The following is an 8,948-nucleotide window of genomic DNA, read 5'->3' as shown; positions in this document are numbered from 1 at the left end:
TATTTCAGCTCTAGGGACTTGGCCCTGAACTCCCATACTCTGATGCCTCCTTGCTTCAACCTATGCTTTTCCCAACTGCTCTTTCCTCTTTTTTGCCCAGAACATTCTATCCAGTTATCACACCTCAGCTCCAACCCGATAGCAGTCACCCTTGATGGCCTTGGGGAAGGTGCCTTCATCATCTTTCTTTCTTTAGCCTGGAAGATCATGTCTGGACAGAGGTGTCAGCTGAATACATCATCTGAATGGCTTGGGTGCATGATTTAACTAGACCCTCACAATATGGATCCAGCATCCCGATTCCATAGTCCACAGAAGAATTTAGAGACCACGTAACAGAGAGTAGGCAGTAACTCTAAGAATGTGACTCAACAGATCCATGGACTCAAACAGAGTCTGGAAAGAGACTCGGGACCTCAAAAGAATTTAGTTTGCAGGAGGGTGGCCTCTCCAAGCAGCCAGGAAGGGATTGATCGTGCCATCAGCCAGTCTGGAAACTGAACACAGTGAGATTTCTACTCCACTTAGAAACAGTCATCAATAATCCCTCCATTACTTAGAGACACATTGTCAAAGCTGAAAGAAAACAGACACACCAGTGACCATGAGCACACCTACTACTCAGGTCTTGGCTTCTACCTACCATCTCTTCTTAACTGAGCACTGGGGCTCTTTGGAGGAATGTTTGACTCCAGACGAACTTAGGCTATCTTGTACCCACAAGTGAGAAAGCCATCAAAGACAAGAAGAAACAAAATGGAGCTTTTGAACATCACAAAGAATTGGGACTATAATGAACTGTAATATATTCCGGAAATAAAAATACCTGTGTCTGCACTGAGCCTCAGTACTCACCGATCTGCTATTTGCAAACTTACCTACATGCTGAAATGTATTTGTAATCCCCAAATCAGGACACTACTTTCAGTCATTCTTGGATATGCATGGATTATACATTTGGGTCGTTGGACTCCTGGGTTCCCAGCCGAGGTTGAACAAGGCAGCACTCTGCCTTCTTGCTATGGCTCTCACAGTGTGAGCAAAAGTCTTTTCTGTGGTCCTTTGAGTGCCATGCTTTTCACATTATTCTGGGGTGCTTAACATGGCCGTTGGGCTTAGGATATTGAAATTTTATACTTGAGGGTAATAATGTATTCTTCTCCCACAGTACAGTGCACTGGGCAAATAGATGGGCTTCAGTCCAACTCCTGGTCAGAACATGGTGGCTATGATTCCCACCATGTTAGGCCAGGCCTTGTGCAGGGGGCATTGTGTGCCCAGCGTCCAGTTGCCCAGGTCTGCGCCTGCTGGCTGGCGATGGGTGACCACAGGGAATTGGCTTCACCTCTCTGCACCTATCTGTGATAGGATTGTCATGGTGATAAATCATAGTACCCAAATCCAATAGGACCATTTGAGGATTAAAGGAGCTAAGGCAGAGGAAGGGGTTAATTTAGGTTGGCAGAGAGAAAGGGCTGGATACCATTATGGGTTTAGAGATGCAGAAAGAACAGGGCAGCTTGCCACAGGCTGCTTCTGACCAGCAACAGAAGGCAACAGGGCTAGGAAGTCCCCTTTTTAAGAGGGATGGGGCATATACACAGACATACACATACATGTGTATCTACATGAGGAATCTATCTCCGATTTATGGACAACCAGTTCTCGTTACTTAGTGGCAGATTCTGTATTTGTAAAACTGCCTACTTGTTAGAATTTATTCACAGCCCCAGAATCAATACTGGTCGTGCTTTGTGGTCCTTCATGGGCATGTATAGAATGGCAAGAAATCTGACTGCCCCCGTCCCCATGTGCACACACTCAGCCAAGGTTGAACAAAGCCACACACTGCCGTCTTGTTTCGGCTCTTACACTGTAAACAAATGTCCTTTCTGAGGTCTGTTCAGCGCCACGGTTTTTGCATTTTTGCATGTGTGCTTGTTGTCGGTGATTTCAGTATTCTAAATGGTCCCTAAATGCAGGGGGGACGTGCTGCCTAGTGTCCCTGGGTACAAGCAGGTGGAGATAAGCCTCGCGGAGAAAATCCTTGTTAGGTAAGTTTCATTCGGATGTAAGTGACAGTACCATTGGCGCAATTTTCACCAATCAACAATGTCTATTAACTAAGGTGAAGACGTTGTCTTTAAACAGAAACACACACGAGAACCGGGTTACGTATTGATCCGTCGACAAAAATGTAACCGGAGGCTCAGAGGAACCTAACCCGGTATAACCCCTAAGAGCAACAGCTCAGGGTTTGCTAACCCAGCGTTTGCAGGAAGCGGACGGACTATAAATACCGTGAGTAACAAGAACCAACTGTGTATGACTGACCGTTCCTATTATGCAGATGAGAGAACAGGCTTGGAGGAATTCACTCCCTTTCCAAGGTCACAGGGCTAGCTGTCCTCAGACGCAGGATTCGACCCCAGCTCTGCGGATGCCGAGTCTGCGGCCCCTCCCCCCAGAGCCCAGGCATCAGGAACCTTTAAGGGGTGGGTTCCACTTGACTGCTCAGCCGTGCTGCTGTCTCCATCTGGAAACACCTACAAGGTGTCGAGGGAGCCTTGTTCCCTGGCTCGGCCACCAAACAGGTGCCAATGAGGGTGGGGGGCAGCTGCTGGTTGGTGGAGATGCGCGTACCAGCAAAGGAGCCACATGGGGAGCAGTCACAGATCACTGACTCCCAGAGGGTGGCCGGGGGTTAAGGGAGGCTCAAAGAGGCTGGATCCGAACCCTGAGCTCCACGGGCTGGCTAGGACCTCAGCCCGGCTCCTCAGTGCCCCAAGTCCCTGGTCTATGCAAGTGGGGTTAACTGCACCTCTCTGAGGGGCCAAGAGGCATACCTGGGATGACAGCTCACCTTGTATCTTAGAGGCCAAATGATGCCCTGATTCAGGCGCACCTCTGAGTAAGCTTGGGGAGAGGTGCTGGCCTTCCCCCCGCCCCTGTCCATTTCACAGATCAGGGAGCCGAGGCTCAGTGCCTTGTGCCCACAATGCATAGCGCTGGGGTTCCAGCTCAGGATGCTTCCCACCGGGCCTCAGCACTCCTGCTGGACTCCCGTGGTGTGAACACAGGATGGGGAAGACACACTAGGGGCAGCAAGACCCTCCAGAGGACAGAGAAGATGATCGGAGGGGGCCTGAGTCTATCACAACCCCCCTTTTAATTTTGCCAGTTTCTTACTGGAGCCTAGAATACAGGGCTGGGCATGGCCTTGGAGGTAACCGTTCTGCAAATGCTTGCCCAACCCCTACCATGTCCTAGGCACTAGGCCGGACAGAGTGATGGTAAGTAGGGCTGCTGCCTCACTGCCTGTCCAATATAGTCTGTAAATCCCCATGTGCGGGGGGCTCTGAGGCCAAACAAGGACACTCCTTCCTTGCAAGCAGAGCATTAGAGCAGTTCTTACCTGCAGAATTAGCAGGCCACGTGGGAGGAGACAGTTGCAGAAAGGTCCTGGTCGAGGAGAATGTCTGCTAGTCACACAGCAGAGGGCAAATGAGAGGAGCCGGCCGAAGGTGTGCGCATGTGAGTAGCGAAGGCATTTTCGAGAACAGGGCTCAGCAAGCTGCAGCCCCCAGGACACACCTGGCCCGCTTCCTGTTTTTTATAAATAAAGTTTTATTGGAACACAGTCCCGCCCATTCATTTAAATGAGGCCTGGGACTGCTTTCTCTGTTGCAACGGGAGAGTTGAGTCATTTGTGTAAAGACCATATGGCTCAAAGAGCTTGAAATATTTACTATGTGGCCCTTTCTGGAGAGAGCATGCTGATGCCTGTTTCAAAAGATACTGGTGGTGTCAAGTGCCATTCTCTGCCATCTCTCCAGCACCTTAGCCTGGTGCCCAGCCCAGCAGAGACAGTTATAAAGCAAGAGGAACCTGCTAATACATCGTTTTCTAGTTCTGTTCATGGGAGCTCTTTTCCAGCACAGATTCAAAAACACATCTTCCCAAGTCAGTAAGTGTCCAGCCCTTGTCAGAACAATGGGGGAGAGGGAAGGGCCCCCACCCAGCGTGGCCCTCACCTCCTTCTTGGCCTGCCTGTCCCCTGGTGTGGCCGATCTCCTGCCCTGCCCTTGGTGGCCTGGGGCCGTCCTGCAAGCCCAGCCAAGCCTGTGAATCATCAAGGACTGACTCACCCTCCGTCTAAAAATACATATTGTCTCATGTTGGCGGGCACGGCTTTGATCGCTGTTTGTACTCAATCTGGTCTTTCTCTGCTTGACTTTTGAGCTGTTGTTTGCAGGCAAGGCCTGGATTTTCAACACTCTGGGTTCCCGGGGTCAGGTTCTGTCTGACCTGTGAGAGGAAGAGCTCGGGTCCTGGGTGCACATTCTGTGTGGTGAATCATTTCCTGTGTGACATTGGACACATTGCCCAACCTCTCTGAGCTCTCAGGGCATCATTTGTTGCCCGGATGAAACAAGAAAAGCAGGCACGGCCCACTTTTTTCTATCTGAGTCTGGGGAGGGGCAACGACCTGCCCACTGACCCCAGGCTGGATTTTTCTCTGCCAGCGAAATCATTTCACATCATTTCAGCATCCAAGGAAATCAGGAACCTGAGCAGACACCAAGTCCTGGATCTCGGTGCCAAGCACTGGGGAAGCTCCAGTTACAGAAAACAAGTGGAAACCACAGGCCCTGGGCCGAAAGTGGAACTAATTTGGGAGGCAGCGAGGAACAGTGGAATATAACCCAGAGCCTGGGAGGCAGATCTCCCCTGAGCCAGGCCACTGTCCAGGTGGGGAGTCTGGGGCCCCTCGGAATTCTCGACCTCGTCCCTGCGCGGAGGGCAGGGGAGAGAGCCGGGGCCGGGATAGGACCCCACCTCAGGATGGCTGGGTGGTGATTCAGAATGTGGGCCTCAGGCTGGAGCAACTTCGATCAGATCCTGGCTTCTCCCCTCCCCAGTGCTGTGTGACTGGGGGCCGGTGCCCTCACCTCTCTGAGCCTCAGCTGCCACATCTGTGAAGTATAGGAACTAGGGGTGCCTCCGCCGTAGGATCGCCATGCAGGAGGCTTAGCACGGTGCCTGGTACAAAGAAAGCCCTCAGTAACTTATAAACGTTGATACACAGCATGGGGGGAGGGGCCTGGGGAGGGGGCAAAGCCCGGCAGCATCCCCCCCCCCCCCACACACATTTTATTTATTTGTCAGGGAGAGAAGAAAGACAGCGCGAGAGCACAAGCAGGGGGAGCAGCAGGCAGAGGGAGAAGCAAACCCCCTGCCCAGAAGAAAGCTGAACACGGGACTCGATCCCAGGACCCTGGGAGGAAGGCAGACACTTAACCGACTGAGCCACCCAGGCGTCCAGAAGAAAACAAGGCAGAGCCAAACTCGCCCCCAAAAGAAAGTGAATAGGTAATGGTATAAAGTACGAGAAAATATATACTGGCCTCTACCCCCGTTTCTGGCACAGAGCTCCGGAAATCTAGTAACTTCCTAGGTGCTAAAAGCACCAGGAACATCTTCTTGGTTCTGGTGGAGCGACTCGGGGTGGGCTCCTGGATGTTAACAGCCTGGGAAGAAAAGCAGGTGCTTGGCCTGGGAGCCAGGGCAGGACTCGACACTGGCAGGCGGGGGTGGGCAAGGGCGCTGAGCAGCCAACACCTGGGCAGAGGCCTGACTGTGAACTGGACACTATGGGAGGAAGAATGGGGGGCAGGTTCCAGATGAGGGGAGCAGCCCTGCAGAAACACTGAAGCAAGACACAACAGGAAGTTCAAAGGGCCAGGGTCGGGCCACATCGGGATTTTGCTTGATGTCAGCCATCCCCGGGGAGCAGATCGAGGGTTTTTGAATGGGGCCCCCGACCCCAGAGAAGGCCTTTCTCTAGAGCACAGAGCTAATGCAGGTGGCCCTCCATGGGCGGCCCCTCCCAAGGTCACGTGCAGGAATGGCCCCGCTTCCCCTAACCGGCAGGGCTATGGCCACAGACCACTTGAGGGCCTCCCGTGGCCCAAGACCAAAACTGAGCTGGGCTGGGAGGGGTCAGCTCGGGACAGTGGACTTGAGGAGCCTTGGGGGGATACCCTGACTCATCCTACAGAGGAGGAAAGGGAGACACAGAGAGGAGTCACACCGGGGTCACACGGTAAGTTAGTCTCATTGGTTCGTTCTTCTGTTCCTCCGCCCAGGAATCATTTGCTGATCCCGTACAGTGTGCTCCGTCCTGGACGAGCACCAGGGAAAGGGAGGTGAAGGGCAGGACATGGTCCTTGTCCTAAAGCTGCCCACCCTCGAGAGATGAGAATGTGGCAACTGCCAGAGCAGCCTGCTCCCCAAATCCCCCGCCACCCAAAGGGGTTCCAGCTTACCGCCTGCCCCTCCCCCGGCCTGCTGATTTGGGGGGTTTGTGTTTGGGGGCAAACAGGTCACACTTCCCCCCCTCACCCAGATGCACAGACATTGTCCCAGCCTCCTGTCTTGTCTCCAGAAGCCTGTCTCAAATGGGGCGGTGGCAGCGGAGACATGAAGCATCGGAGACAGAAGGACGGATGGAAGGACAGATCACAGCAGCAAGCCCCTCCCATTCACCCGCCTCACTCCTCCATTCCCGGACATCACCTAAGAGACTCTCCAGTAGGAGCCGGGCCCATCTCCAGTCCTCTCGGCGGTTGAGCCTCTGACTCTCTAAGAGCGGGGCAGCTGTCCCCAAGTGATGCCGACTTTGCTAGTGGAAGGGGCATTTAAGGCACAGGTGGAGAGGTTGGGAATGCACCAGAATGGATGCGGGCAGGTTGCACGAAGCCAGGTTGCCTGTCTCCTGAAAGCTTCATGAGTGGGGTGGCAGCAGGAGGTGGTGGGTGGGAGCCCCTGTTCCCACACGTCTGTCTGAGCTGCCAGCCCTGACCGGGCGAGTCGGCACAGGGATGGACCGGCCCTGGGTGCAGGACATCTCCACGACGGTTCCAGCATGGACAGCACACACCTGCATCGGCACCATCTCCTCCTCCTCCCACAACAAGGGACCTCCCTGGCTCCCACCTATTGCCACTGTCCATCTCTCTCTCAGCCCCAAGGTCCAAGTTCAGGGGCAGCAGGAAGTTTCTGGGGGGAGTGACCATACTCATGTCCCTGGGACAAAGACTTCCCGGGACCTGGGAATTTTAGTGCTAAAACCAGGACAGTCCTGGGCAAACCAGGACCTTTGCTCACCCTAGCAACTGCCCTCTGGGGAGATCTGAGATATGGGGAAAGGGCTCCCGATTGCCAGATTACATCCCCTCCCTTCATTACGCTGCTGCCGGTGCCTAGAATTCTGCTGTGATTGAGTAAAACTTTCCAAAGACGCCCCTCCACGCTGGGGGGATCAGGAAAAGGCCAACTAAAATAATGACATTCGATTTTTTACTCATGCGTTTGGCCCACATGAAACATTTGCTAACAGTAAGTATTGGCCTCCGTGTTGGGAAATGACCCTTCGTTCCGGAGGACAGGCGAGGCAGGCACATCTTCGCCCCGGCAGCTCCTCTTCTGTTCGGGAAGAACATTTGCATCAGGAGAGGAGTAAAGGGATGCCCCCTGGGCGTTGGGTCCTGACACGTGGTTGAAATGGAGAGGCGAAATGAAAGCACCCAGACGCGTGGAGACCCATGTTGCAGGATTCCATTTACATGAAATACCCAGAATTAGGAAGTCCATAGAGACGGGAAGCAGAGGATGGGGTTGCCACGTGCCAGGGGGTAGAAGAGAATGAGGAGGGACTTCGTAGCAGGTATGGGGTTTCCTGGGGGGAGGGGGGTGCGGTGATGGAAATGTCCTGGAACTAGACAGCGGTGGTGGGTACACAGCATCATGAATGCAGTAAATACCACTGGACTGTTCACTTTCAAATGGCTAGGGTTTTTGTTTTCAGATTTATTTACTCATCTGAGAGTGAGACCAGGTGGTGGGGCAGAGCGAGAGGGGGAGAGAGAGAGCCTCAAGCAGACTCCTGGCTGAGTCTGGAGCCCAACACAGGGCTCGAACCCACGACCCTGAGATCGCGACCCGAGCTGAAATCAAGAGCGGGACACTTAACCCACTGAGCCACCCAGGCGCCCCTCCTAGTCTTCCTCGACACTGAGGCTAAGCCAATCGGCCCAAGGCCCCTGGCCAGGCCCTGGGAGCCCAGTGACCAGGAGATAACCAAAGAGCTGATGCTGAAGCGTCTCATGAGGAATTTGCAAGGGAGAGGATACGGTGTCTGGGATTTTCTTCAAATCCTCCGGGGGTGTGGGGTGGACAATGAGGACAGAGAAAAGGATTGACGATGGAGAGGCCAGGCTCCGGGGAGCTCATCGCGTCACCCTCCCGGTTCGGTGCTGGCATGAGATTTCCCAAGTAAGAAGTCCAAACAATGTACCAAACGGTACCAAAATGCACCCCAAAAAAAGGACCCAAAGATACGTGATCGAGGAATGGAGAGGACAGGCGGGAAATGGAGTGTAGGAAGGCATTAAACAAATCAACCGCGCAGGTCTGACAAGCGTCCTAACACGATGTTGGGGGAAAAGCAGCAAAACAAAGTTTTTTTTGTTTTGTTTTGTTTTGTTTTTAAAGCTTTCAGTGGGCCTCACTGTCTCCAGAACACCTCCACGGGGCTCAGCGCCCAAGGCACGCACCCTCCAGCTGGCCCCGACCCCAGCCCCGTGTTGTTGCCTCGGGGATAGGAGGGGGTCCTTCCTGGGGGAGTCCAGAGGCCTGGAGCTTGGGAGATGTTGCCTTCACCCCTTGGGGCTGGAAGGTCACTTTAGCGACTCCCAGATTTGGGGCGGGAGGGCACGGCCTGGTCAACCAACATTGCCCGGGGGGTGCCTCAGGCTCCAGGAGCAAGGCCCCTCTGTTTGCACAGGAGCCTCTCCATCCTGCGGGTCATTCATCACTGGTCCAGACACATTTCCTGAGTGCAAGGCCCTGTCCTGGGTGAGGGCTTACGTCCTCAATGGAACCCC

This window comes from Mustela nigripes, chromosome 11 (assembly GCF_022355385.1).
Source record: "Mustela nigripes isolate SB6536 chromosome 11, MUSNIG.SB6536, whole genome shotgun sequence".
Taxonomy (NCBI): Eukaryota; Metazoa; Chordata; class Mammalia; order Carnivora; family Mustelidae; genus Mustela; species Mustela nigripes.
Note: the sequence above shows the minus strand (reverse complement) of the source record.